Source organism: Equus asinus, chromosome X, assembly GCF_041296235.1.
Source record: "Equus asinus isolate D_3611 breed Donkey chromosome X, EquAss-T2T_v2, whole genome shotgun sequence".
Classification (NCBI taxonomy): domain Eukaryota; kingdom Metazoa; phylum Chordata; class Mammalia; order Perissodactyla; family Equidae; genus Equus; species Equus asinus.
Genome location: NC_091820.1, coordinates 4,687,390 through 4,700,781, shown reverse-complemented (window position 1 = coordinate 4,700,781; position 13,392 = coordinate 4,687,390).

Here is a 13,392-nt window from a genome sequence, read left to right as displayed (position 1 = left end):
CGAGAAGAAATGCAAGCTGTCAAAATCATAAAATTACATAAATCTCTGTTAAAAGTCAGGCAGAGTGAATTAAGTCAGGATTAATGCACAATACATTTCTAAGGTCTCTTTAGCATGTAGAGGAGGAAAAATCTTTTCCCTGCTCTCCTTCTGGGTTCAGAGCAGATCTCTGAAGCCCTTCATCAGTGGGATTTATGGATGGTCCTTTGTAAATTGAGAAATACCTGGAGAATAAGTTTCCATGGAAGCCAGAGCCAACATGTCAGACAGTTTCCTCCCATGTACAATTCACTATAGGCAAAGTTTGCATCCTATATGTGGTCCCTTAATAACAAGAGATGAGGGATTGGCTCCGCCTCCATTGTCTCCCTAATCAGAGCTGGCTTAGCTTCTTCCATGGAGGGAACCAGACAAGTAGCAGACATTTTAAGTAGGGAATTCTCCCTGGATCATTCCTGTTTAATTTCTTCACTAACACTCAACTTTATCTGAAATAGTCATATTTACTTGTTTGCTTTCTTATCAACTAAACTCAACTCCCCCACAGGAGGAATTTGTGTTTGTTTCCATACCTAGTCTGACATTCAGTCCAACTAGTGACCTCAAATTTTGATTCCCACTCTTTCCTGATAGCAATTCATCTGTAGATTCTGATTCTGGCTGAATTGATATTTTCTCTTTAAAATAACCACTAATACTTAGTGGGCACAACCACACCTCAAGCATCATTCTATCTGCTCTACAACTATTAACTTGTTTCATCCTTCAAACATCCCCAGGACACAGGTACCACCATTCTCATTTCACTGAAGTTTACTGAAGAGCAGGAATGCAAAGACAGCCCAAATCATGATTCCAGGCAAGGGCAATACTAGGATTGAAATGTGTTGACAACAGAATTGAGACTCCTATAGGGGATCAGAATTTGCCACTCCAAAATGTGTCTTTTTAAGAACAAAAGACTCAGGAAGAAACTTTGACCTTCTCTCTAACTGCTTAAAAGAATTTAAGATAGAAGGCCTGTTCCACGAAGGAGCTATCATCATAGATAACTATAGTATAATGGGAACTAGGTGTGGTAGACAGTGAGGAACATAGCAAAGCCCATTTGATCAAAGTCCTCTCCATGTCCCACTGTCTCTGCAAGACATGGCAAACTGTCTTTACTAACATGTGCTTTTCCATCTCCATGTGAATTGCCTTCCTCCCCTCTGAGGTCCCAAACCACTGCCCCCAACGTCCTCCTTTGTCTTTAGCTGAAGATGGTATTTAAGGTGGTCACTTCAGCCATTTTGGTGAGTTACTCAGTTTTTTTGGGTTTCTCCCATGTATACCTCTTATTAAACTTTGTTTGATTTTCTTGTTATTCTGCCTCATGTCAATTTAATTCTTAGATCAGCCAGAAGAACCTAGAAGGGTAGAGGAAAATTTCTTCCTCCCCTACACTCCCAAGAAGTTTCCATGCCTTAATCCCTAAGACCATGAAGATGGCAAAAGGAACTTTGCAGATGTAATTAAGGTTACTACTCAGTTGACCCTAAAATAGGGAGATTAACAAGACAGGTATCCAGGTGGGTTCAATGTAATCACATAAGCCCTTAAATGCAGACTCAGAAGGGGAAATCAGAGAAATTCAAACTATGAGAAAGATTCGGTATGGCATTGCTGGCTTTGAAGATGAAGGGGGCCAGAGCTAAGGAGTGCAGGTAGCCTCTAGAAGCTGATAGTTACCCTTGGCTGAAAGCCAGCTGGGAACCAGGGACCTCAGTCCTGCAGTCACATGGAAATAAATTCTGCCAATAACCTGAGTGAGATTAGAAGCAGATTCTCCCCCAGAGCCTACAGGTAAGAGCCCAGCCCAGTTAATATCTTGATTGTAGATGTGTGAGACCCTAAGCAGACAATCTAGCCAAGCCCATGAGGACTTCTGACCTACAAGAATGGTGAGATAATAAATTGATGTTGTTTGAAGCTGTTAAGTTTGTGGTGATTTGTTAGGTTATGGCAGCAATAGAAATCGAACACAAAATCGAAGCCAATCAGAAGCAGAAGGGTTGCTGTTGACACTGATGCTTCTCTGACCCCCACACCTTGATATTAAGACACACATTCAACTTGCCAGATCTTGATACTCAGCTCTTATCTCCTAAGCTTCGTTGAAAAACCCCAGCTGCCCTTGTATTCCCCTCTGCATTCCCAAGCACATCCCTTCTCTTACATACTTCTTTTCCTGAAGCCAACTCCCTTGGTTAAATATTTGCAAAGCAAAAAGAAACATGAAATTTCTAACTTCAGTTTCTATCTCACTTCCCTTCATCAAAGCTAAGATTAGAACCTCATACTCAATCACCTTGTCTTCTTAGCCTCTTTGTCCTTGATATTACCAAAATTGATGTATTCCACTATGAATTTTTATGTTGGTCTTCCAATTGAATGATAACCTGGTAATTTCCTTGTCTGAGCATTTCTCTCTTTATTCGGTCCTGTTTCCTCTACACTTTTTGAACAAAATATGAATATTTGAGATAAATGTGTGAGAAGTAGAGACATGAATAAATGTATGCATGTCTTATTTCTATAGTAGATTCTCATTCAACTTATAATAATATTCAAGCTCCTTACTATGACCCCCAGGGCCCCTCATAAACTGGTCCCTTCTAACATCCAGTGCATCATTCTTGCTTCTCTTCCCTTCACCCTCTGCATTCTAGACAGAAAACTGGCTTTCCTGTTAACCAAACAACTGCTTACCTAGCAGGGGCTCCACTGGGAATTCCTCACCCCTCCCAGGGACTCTACTAGTCTTAAGAGGTTCTTTTATTTTCTTAACTTGGTCAAAGAGGAAATGGCCACTTCTTGGGCCACCAATTCTATGAGCCCTTGCCATCTGGCATATAATATTTGTGCACTAGGAGAGTTTTAGTAAGGCTAGTTGGGTTATCCCAGTTTACTTACAGAATCTTAACATGGGAATTTTGGGGAAAAAACACAAAGATTCCTGGGGAAGAACTCAACCCATGAAAGAGACTGTGTGCAATAGTTTAACAACGAAACTTTAACAGGAAACACACAGGCATACCTCAAGAGAATTATCAATCCCTTCTAACCAGGGTTTGGTCTTTAACAGGTATTCCTGGGGCTTTGTCTCCACCCTGCTCTTGACCCAGAGACACTAGTCATGTGAGTTTTCTGTCTTGGGCTAAGGTAGGCTGGCACCTGGATGATGATGTAAATTACTGTCAAAAGAGTTAACTGTCCAAGTGCCCTGGCATTGCACAGTTTTACCTCTAATGAAACCTAAAAAATAATTGATTCTACCTCTGAATTATGTTCCTTTTGTTGCATTTTCACAATATTTAGTATTTAGGCTATATTTATCATAGAACCCATGAGCCTTAGAGGTAACCTACCAACTTAAATAATGCCCCTGCTGTTGATTTATAATCTGTGAATCGTTAGAATAAGGTTAAGTTGTGGATAAAGTAGAAGCTCCTCAACCAACCGCCACTTAACTGGTCCCCAGGGGTTAACCATTTGCTCTTTTTCTGTTAAAAAGTGCAAGCTCTGGATGCATTAATGAAATCTAGTTGCTGACCTGGCTGAAGCCCCTTGTGGGACAGGATAACTATAATCAACAAATTACCAATCTCAAGGACTCCTCTGAGGACCCAGACTACTGAATTTTTGTTTATCTTCATGTTGGCCCTATAACTACATATTCTACAGCACCTATGCCACTGGCTCACTGAGGAATCAACTGAATATCCCAGTTAAGTGTGGGTCACCAAATGTCATTGAGGGCTAGTCTAAAAATAACTGGCTAAGGAATTTCCAGATGACAGGAAATCTAAATGCAATGTGTGATCGTGGATTAGATCCATGACTAGGAAGTATATATAATAATAGAGAAATTGATAAAATTTGAATACAGAATGTGGATCATAGAATAGTATATCAAGGTCAAATTTCTTGATTTTGATCATTATGTCCTAGTTATGTGGGAGGATGCCCTTGTTATTCTTAGGAAACATACACTGAAACATGTACGGGTTAAAGAGCATGTAATTTATCCTCAAATGGTCAGGAGGGAAGAGAAAGTGAGAGAGAAAGTGTGTAAATGGAGTGAAATGTGAACAATGGTGAATCTATATAAAATGCATACAGGAGTTCAGTGTACTATTTTTACAACACTTCCGTAAGTTTAAACTGATGTTAAAATAAAAATTTTCCAAAATATTATATGTTGGTACATATAAGCTTTTTCCAGGTTGGAAAAAGGTGACTCCTGAGTGATAGGATATAAAATCTGGTAATGAGTGTATACCCTGAAAATGTGAAGACCTGGGTTGCCATCATTGAAGGAAATGTTCTCTATGAATCAAATGATGAATACATAAATATTAAATAGACTATACAAACCAATCAATGTGAGGTTACAAGTTGCAATAAACATGAATTTATTTCCATTGCATTTGTCTTAATCTCCAGTTGCTGGTTTTATGAGATTCAGCACCCAATGTATTTTCAATTAATTCAACATAGAAAATGCATTTGCAGTCTGTTTACAGCTGTTGAAGACCCTGGCAATCTTCTTGATTATTTCACTTTCCCAAAGAAAAGAAGTAGAAAACCCCAAATTTCTTCCTTGGGTTTGCTTCATCGTTTCCTTCTTTTAAATGGACATTGACCTCTAAAGGATTTTCTTTCACTTTAAAACTATGTATTTGAAGAGAACATGTGCTTACATAAAAAGGGAACAAAGTGAGGGAATACAGTACTGATTTTGTGAAATCAAAAAATCTGAATTATGGTTTCTCAATTTTCATAAACTCTTCCAGTTTCCTTACTCACGTCTTCCAATGAGTAGAGATTTGGACACCACTTGTTTCACAACCCGTGATTTTCACTTGAAATATAAACATTCTGAAGCTAGAAAATGATGCTTTCAAAGTGTTTCTTTTAACTCTCAGCCCAATGACTCCCCAGCCACAGATCATGTCTTGGGGATTACCTTTGCCTCTTTCTGTCCTCGTTCTTCCTCTTTAGGGATTTTATTCAGCACTTACCCCTACGCCACGTGGCTGCGGAGTAGAGAATTATTTAAATTCAATCCATTGTCTCTGCTTTTGCTAGTTTATCTGTGAAAGTTTAGTGATGCTGCTGCATCTACCTGAGAGTTCCCTTTGTTGTGTCCTGACTTTCCAATAAATAACTGAAATGTTGCTAGAAGATTTTCCTCTGCCAGGGCGCTTCTCAATCTTCCATGCCCTCAGGATTCAGATTTAATGTTAAGATGCTTCCATATGAACACAGCAATCAAACTGTCTCCCAGGTCGGATAGAAAGGCTCTTACACTGCTGCCTCAATTCAAGAATTGCAAAAGAATAAATAGACAATAAACGGTTTTATAGTGCCAAGAGGATAAAACAGCCAGTGGAAATAGGAAATAATTTTTATCATACAAAGCAGGAAGCAAAAGAACTCCTATAGTTTAAAGAATGTGGCTCTGGAGACATAGCAAGTCTCAAATATGTTTCTCCTAAAATCTACCTCAGTCTACCTTATGATATCTTAGATATGACGCTCACAGGTTTGAAGCTTCCTTGGGAAAAATATTATGTCATAAATTAATAGAATTCCTACCTTTTTACAAATTGAGTCTTATCTTGGCTTTATGTTGCACTGGTATTATGTAGGGTCCCATCTATGTTAATGAAATAAGTCAGGCCTTCCAGACAAGCAGTGGTTAATCAAGAGCTTCCTAGGTTTAAGTGACTCTATTGTAAGAGAAAATTCCTACCTATAAGAGAAAACACTACGGATGATCAACTTTGTCTTAAAACTTTCTCCCTCACACAATGAAGTGGATCCATGCCCTTACAATGGATTAGACCAGGGCCGACCACGGCAGCCAAAACTGGGCCAGTTAGATTCCTCCTTCTGGGGATGGGGGTTTGGATCTAAAAGTATCCAGTTAAATATTAAATGGTTTCTTGAAATAGGAGACATTATCATGGGAGCAAAATGGATAAAGACAAATTTCAACAAAATAAGAATGTAGCCAATGGGCTTGTTAAAAAGAAACATTTTCAGAAGAAGGTAAAATCATGACTTTCATGCAGATATAAAATGCATATATGTTAAACTTTACTCATATGCTATGAGGGAAATAGGCTATTACAATCTGTGGAAAGGAAAGGTCAACCATGCATATGGAGCAAAGGAATCGAATTGCGAAGGGAAGAAAGCCTTCTTTTCGGCTGGGAGGAGGAAAGTGTAGTAACTCTACAGAGTTTACACATCCTTCAGCTAGCTAAGATGGAAGAAATCAGAGAGCCCTGAGGGTGTGCTATGGGGAATGCCGAGATTTCTAGAGAAGGACATCTGGTACCCTTCCACCTCTCCCACCCCCAGCACCACCACACCCCTCTCCCACAAGTTCCAATCTGCTCTCTTATTCAGGATCCACCCTTGGTTGCTATTTATCAATAAAGCCTTAGTAATTCCCCTGACCAGGAAGTCATTTTGACCTCTTCCAGACTCCCACCGACATTTATCTGTCATTCTTTACTGCACTCACAACACACTAATTTGAATTAGGGTGAGTCATGTGTCTGTTTTGCATCTCTCTGGTCTCTGGTGTAGATGAAAGCAACAGGTTTACGTAATAGACATAATTTAATGAAGTTTTGTGAGATGAATGAATGAACATTGCTCACTCTGAAGTCCTCTATCCCTCCCGTGGGTAACCCAATTCTGTAAGGGATATCCTGTTATTTTTACAGCCATTACTTCTGGGGCTGTCAACTTCTGTTTGAATATCTGCTCTGGGTAAGAACCATTCCCAACCACCAAGAGCGCATGCATGCCCCCACTAACACACACTCTCCTAAGAACTTCTTCCCCAACATCCCAATATACTGGGCTGGGACTATTTAACATGTTGGCACTGGGAAGTCTCACCCTCTGGACACACCTAATTGCAGCAAGGGTGGAATGATGCCAGCTGGACATATACGAACATATTCTTCTCAGTCGGGTATTTGGAACCGAGATTTAGAGTCACTATTTGGAACAAAGTCATGAAAAGTCGGCATATGATGAATCAGCCATGTTCCTGTGTGCATGCAGAAGCAGCAAAAGCAAGATAGGGGACAGATGATTTTCAGAAAAAAGGAAAAGCATGACTCTCATACAGATAAAAAATGAACATGTTAAAGATTTTACTCGTTAGTCGACAAGAGACCCAGATAGATTTTATAATTGGTTCAGAGGAGGGAAAAAGCACAAATTCATATGGAACAAAGGATATGAATTGTAAATGGAGGTAAACTGGTTTTTCTGTAGGGGAGGAGTGGTCAGTTAAAACTCTGTTGAATAAGAGTTTGCATATCCATCAGTTACCTCCAGTTTACAAAGAGGTGCAAAATAGTTTAAAGACAATGAACACAGTGAGAGTCTGGAGGGGTGCCCAAGAGCTAATGCATAGTTTTTCATTGAAGTGCAATTTTTTTTTCCCCCCGCAAAACCACACAGGAAGAGGAAGAGAGAGCTAACACCTGTTTTCTAATATCTTTGCAGTACACTGTTTCATTCCTCAAGAGGCCCTACTCTACATCCTCCCCCGGATTGCTGAAGGATGCTGTGGTATCCTTGTAATAAATTCTGTTTGTTGATTTTGTTGCACTTGTGTAATAGGATTTCTGTTGTTTGCAAACAAAAGTGGCTTTGATAAGATAACATTCATGTCATCAGAAAAAGAAAAAAGTGAAAACTTGCTATGAGACTCTGAACCCTTGGTTTCTTTCCTCTTCTGGTACAGGGTTTCCAGAATTGTTTTTGTTAAAGCCAGACCTAGGGCACCCTGGATAGAGACACTCACACAGGTCCACATCCTTCCGGAGTGCCTTGATGCTGGTCAGTGGTTCAGAAAACATATAATAAAATAAATACTGGAAAGAAGGCTGTGGGGACCTGGAAATGGCCACCCCAAGATATGTCTCTTTGGCATCAGGATTATTTGAGGCTGATTGCTTTTGATAAACTGGGACAGGGAAGGAGGCTCTGAGGAATGGAACTTGCCCTTTGTTAGGACACATTTACATTTGTAAGGTAAATCTCTATCTGTAAAAGGTGCCTCCCTCTCTGTACCAGGAAGAAGAAAGGAGATGACTTTCTTTCTAGAAACTCTTAATTCCAAAGGCAAGGACTTAAATCTGCATTTTATTGTGCCTGTTTCTGGTAACCTCCTGTAGCTGACTTCCCTCCCCCTCCCAACTTTGGCATTTCTTTAAGGATTAAGCATCTTTCCTTAGGCTAGGAACTGATTGCTGCGCTCACCTGTGACCACCCAGCTCCAGACAATCGACTTGCCTCCTGCTACGCCCACTGAGATAGCAGACCACTACCTGCTGTGTCCATCAAGCGCTGTGCTGACAGGGCAATCTTGTGACTATCGTGGGAGGGACTTTTCAGTCACATGTGAAACAACCTGTTTGGGGGTATATAACCACTATGTGCACCCCACTTCTTCGGTGCCCTTTCTTCCTTCGGGAAGAAAGGCTCCGGGCCATGGTTCCTCATAAAGCTTTGTTTAATTTTCTCTTGCTATTCTGTCTCATATGAATTTAATTCGTTCTCCGGCCAGACGAACCCCCATTTGGGAAGAGGAAATGTCTTCCTCCCCTACAAGGCTATGGTCTTAGGAGATTGTGGTTGTAACGAGTAGTAGGGTCCTATCATCATAATCATTACAGAGGACATCTATCTTTTCTTGAAAAGCAGATGGTCTGGTAATACTCAACCAGCATTTCTACTCAAGGACCATGGATTGAAGCTGAGTAGACAGTGCACACCTCCCCCCCGACCTGGAGTTCCCACCAGCCAATTCCATCTTTAGGGTTCTCTGACTGGTCCCTGCAGGCATCAATTCTCAAGCTCTGTCTTTAGTCCCTGCCCCCAAGTCCAGCCTGTAGGAAGACCTTCATTCCTTTCATGCTTACCTCCTAGGACACAGGCTTCCCTGGTATATATACTATTCCCCTTCAGACTAAACTTGATGATCTTTTGTCTTTATTTCACTTGAAATGACTCTGCGCCTGCTTGGAATCTTTATTACAGTTGCTAGGGTTCCTCAAAGATTACCCTACTTTGTGTTCGTATGGTACCCAACAAACTCCTATGAGATTGTAGTTCATAAATTGTCATTCGGACTCAATTATTTCCATCAAATTCACTGATGTTAGATGAAAAAAAATCCAGCATTATTTAAGTACATTTTGACCACACCAGGTCAATAGATTTCTACACAAGCTCCAGGTAAAATGCCATTTCTCACCCTAGTGTCTAGAGTACACTCTTTTCAACATATATTTTGAATTTTAAACATCTCTTAATTTCATTTTGCTTTATAGCACTTTTAGTTTCTTATTTCTTACTAATAATTCATGTGCTTTCAAAGAATGATTTAGTTCCCTTTATTCTTTTCTCATAGACATGCTTGAAACAAATTAATGACTAAAATAGATGAAATGGTCTTTTGTTAGGAAAATTATAAATACTTAAGTCGCCCTAATTTTTATATCTTTTCCATAATAATAAGGAACTCAATAGAGAATATTGAACACAAAGTTCTCTACTTTTGAGCTATATTAAAAATTTTGTTCCATTTCCTAGACTCAGAGCTGGAAGTTTCTTGACAAATAAATAGGTTTTGTGGGGTTTCTTTGAGGAAGATTAGCCCTGAGCTAACATTTGCTGCCAATCCTCCTCTTTTTGCTGAGGAAGACTGGCCCTGAGCTAACATCCATGCCCATCTTCCTCTACTTTACATGTGGGACGCCTACCACAGCATGGCTTGCCAAGTGGTGCCATGTCCGCACCCGGGATCCAAACTGGCGAACCCCTGGCCCCCAAAGTGGAACGTGGGAACTTAACTGCTGTGACACCAGGCCAGCCCCAAATAAATAGTTTTATGGTACTCAAATCTTTTACTTTTCCTTAGTTGTGGACCCTTCTTTTCAAATAAAATTTACCAAAAAATTTAGTTTCAGTATGATAAAGACAGACTATAAGCTCCCCAGGAATCATTACAATAGCAGGGAAAAGAGAAGTCCATCTGTGACAAAGAAGGAAAATGTTTTATTTTATTCTATTAAAAGGAAAGAGTTTTAAAAGTTTCCTACTTTTAAAAGGAAAAAGTAGTTTCCCTATGCATCTGGATCAAAAAATGTCTTTATTTCAAGAACTAGATTGACAAAGATAAAATAAATTGGCATTACCTAATATCAGGATACAATGTCAATAGATGTACAGAACAGCTGAAAATGCATACCGAAAATCTTAAATGTGTATGTCCATCTATTCAACAATTCCACCATTAGAATTTATCCCAGGAAGATAATTAAAAAATGAGTAAGCAGCTATACAAACATACTCATCATATTTATGTTTAAAATAATTAAAAGTTTAGAAATAGTATATATTTACCAATGGAGTTGGTTAAACAAATTATAATACAATTTATACAATGAAACATTAGGGAGCTGCTTAGAGACAGATGATAAACGATAGATAGAAAAACTGATCTATTCTTGTAGGGGAGGGGAAGCAAACTCAAGTTTTAAATTTATTAGAGTAGCCTCTGATCATGGCAAAAATCACGAGTTACTTTTCTTTTTTTTTGAGGATGAGCTAACATCTGCTGCCAATCCTCCTCTTTTTGCTGAGGAAGACTGGCCCTGAGGTAACACCTGTGCCCATCTTCCTCTACTTTATATGTGGGACGCCTGCCACAGCATGACTTGCCAAGTGGGGCCATGTCCACACCCAGGATCCAAACCCATGAACCCCGGGCCACTGAAGTGGAACGTGTGCACTTAGCTGCTGTGCCACCAGGCCGGCCCCACAAGTTACATTTTTTAATGCCAGGATCAGTTGATTTCAAAACTAATAATTATCATCAGGGTTTGGAGCTACAAAGTATCTATCATTCCTGAGAAGCTCAGGTGAAGCAAGATTCCTATTGGTCATTGGAATCACCTGCGTCTGATGCTTCATTCTCTGATGATGAATTCTCCATTCAGTGAACAGATAGGTCTGAGCTTGATGAAATGAGAACTTACTTCTGGCCTCACCTTTTCTTTCTCCCATGCCTGGCTTCAATCCAGCTCAGGGAATTTTTATTCAATCTAACCTAGCCATAAGCCTAAGGAGAAAAACTTCAGAGAAATCATTCTCATCTCTTATAATAACTATGTGTGCATTTAGGTCTATTTCATTAGATAGGTCTATTTCATTAGAACTGGAACTCATGTAGCATTTACAATCTTGGGTCATTTTCCTGCACTACGAATTGGAAATATCTTACTCAATATTCTCTTCAGAGTAATTGTTTTCTCTTTTCTTTCATTGAATAGATGGATAGAAAGAGGAATTTTCTCCTATAATGTCAAATTGTGTTTGTCGAACATTTGTGAAACTTGCTGCCTGGGAAACCTGATCAGACAATTTTGGAGTAAAAAAGCAGATATATGACAATAGGACAAAGTGAGCATCTCTCGTTCTGCAACTCATGCGTACAACAAACATTATGAATTAACTACCCAAGATCAAATAAAAAAAAAAAAGAAAACCAAATCAAAAATTAGTTTTATTATCACAGTATCTCCAAAATGACCTTGATTTAATCATCTTGTCAGACTAATCAACAGAGCCCATTCCTTCTGTAAAACATTCTGGCTAATTGGCTGACATACTGAACTCTTGCGGCAAACAGGCTAGCCTCTGGGCTAGGTGAATGTATACACATATATATATTTAAATATGCTGTTTAAAGTATGCATGTCATTTTACATGCTTACCCATTTTTGACAGAGACTTGATTAACTGAATGATTATAAGCCTTGATCTCTTTGGATAAGAAATGAGCAAGCTCATCATAATCCTTTCAAAAAATGCCCTAAGACATATTTTAGCTTTGTTCAAATACTCTTGCAATGCCAATAACTATAACAAAAATCCCAGCTTTCTAGTAAGGCTAAATTAAAGACCAGTGGGGATCCTAAGAGTCACTCACGAACTGAAGATGGCCAAGCCCTCCCACCAAACCCAGGTGCATGAGGCCATCCAGCCTGTGAGCCCACCATGAGCAGAAGGGAAGTGAGTAAAATTGCACTGGCTCCCAAACCTTAAAACACAACAACTCTGCCCAATAGCCAAGCAACTCTCCCATGGGAAGCAGCTACTGAATAGGGCAGGTCGATGGGAAGAAATGCGGAAGGAGGATACAGAAATGTCTCTCCCTCCGTGGAAAAATGGGCAGAAGGTCCCATTCCCACAGGCTCTACTCTATGGTTCAAACCCAGAGTACATTAGATAAAGTATAAAATGCTAAGTAAATGAGATTATTTGCATGTAAATGAACGAAATGTGACTTTTATAAATGCCATTGAATTTTGGAAAAATACGTGGTGTTTAGCTATGAACCAAGGATTTTTAAATAATTCCCCCCAAAATAACTTTTAACTTTTTTCAATTCAAGAATTTGCATTTATGAAAGAAAATCCAATATATTGGATACCAGATGTCTCAAGAAATATTTCAGTCAGGCTCCATGCACCTTGAACCTGGAGGTATTGACAGATACACCGAGAAGTGTCTTTGGTTGTCATATCATTTCTGAATCAATCTGATGATGTTCTTGTTCACCAAACTATTCACATGGACTAGTTTGATGAACATAAACTTCCTTTTCCAGATTATAGGTGCCATTCCAGGATGGATTATTCTCCCAATTTATCCAGAAGAACATTCCTGGTATCTCCTTGACCTAGTGACTTGAGGGTACAGAAAAGTGACAGAAACTCGCTTGCTTTCTCCCTTGTCCACATAGACCTGACCTTAGACCTACTGATGAATCCCATTCCACTTGGCACATTGGATATAGAAATTTTGTCACTTTCCAATAAATGCAACACAATAAGGTTATGGATTTCCTGAAAATGTTCTATTTACATTAAATACAACTTCTCCTTTTTCTATTTAGCCTAAAAGCAATAATTAGCAAATTCCAGCACTGTGTGTGTTGGGCTGGACAACACACCTCAGGAATTCCAGAGAGAATCTGAAATCTGAAATCTAGAGATTTAAGTAAGCTCTTTACCTGCAAATGGCAGTGACTGTTTGACTTGGAGAAGGCATTTCAGCATTTGTCTATTTCTTCATCTTTGAACTAGGGTTGATGGCAATGTCAGCACACCCTGCCCACAGTGGAGGAGAGAAACTAACCAAAGCAATGTAACATTTGAGTGCTGTGTGACTGCCAAGGGGTCATGAAACCTATTACTTTCTTTGTGGGCTCCTTTGTAAGACAAGTGAGTATCCATTCTGAGC